The sequence below is a fragment of the Merops nubicus genome, unplaced genomic scaffold (assembly GCF_000691845.1).
Source record: "Merops nubicus isolate BGI_N331 unplaced genomic scaffold, ASM69184v1 scaffold44600, whole genome shotgun sequence".
Classification (NCBI taxonomy): domain Eukaryota; kingdom Metazoa; phylum Chordata; class Aves; order Coraciiformes; family Meropidae; genus Merops; species Merops nubicus.
Window position 1 is genome coordinate 1 of NW_008584408.1, and position 915 is coordinate 915.

The window sequence follows — 915 nt, forward strand, 5'->3', positions numbered from 1 at the left end:
CCAGCCCCTGTAACCATGACAGATACCAAGGGCTTTTTGGAGCAATAGAGCCCGACAGATTTATGTTTGGGGTTGGGTGGAATGAAAAAAAAAATATCCAAACAACAAAAAGCTTCCATGTACAACAGCTGTCAAAACCACCTTGGTCATTTCATCCATAGAGCTCCCTGTTTCTGCACTACCACCGTGGTAGTACACAATCTGAACAGCAGCAGTTACCACTACTTCTTAGGTGTTATTGCTGAAATTACTTTCTTACCTTTTCCCCCCATACTTCAATCTCGCAGGTCTTTTGCCTGTGTGCACATAGAGCCACAGATTATTCTGTTCCTTCATGGGACTTTTTAACAGGCACATTTAGACGTGGAGAAGATGGCACCACTGAAAGCCTCTGAGCAAACCCCTGCTGTGCTGTTTGGTGACTTTTGGAAGCATAGATCTAGTCACTTTCTACAGGTATGGGCAGAGCGGGTGGAAAAAGGAAACAAGCTGAGTGACTCCCAAACTTGTACAAAGTCTGTATCCAAGCCATTAAACAATGTTTAACTACCATTATATGCTTACGTTGTCTTACCTATGTGTAGGAGTTGTCATGTGGCTATAATGATAGAAAGCTTTTTAAACAGTTTTCAAGAGACAGGAAGAAATAATGACACCAAGTTTGGTGGTGGTATTCATTTGTAGTACAAGAAACACGTACATGTAATCAAAAATACCATTTACATCCCACTGAACAAGGTTCACTAGGCTTTAAAGTTCCAGCATTATTGGGGCTTACCTCTTTATTTAATTTGGTTTCAAAAAAAAGTCACTCTTGGAAAAAGATCAAAAGCATACAGTTACTAAGTAAAAGGAGAGAGTATCTAGAGCCGGGTAGCAACAAATAGATTTACCCAAACCTCTCAGCTTCAGCAG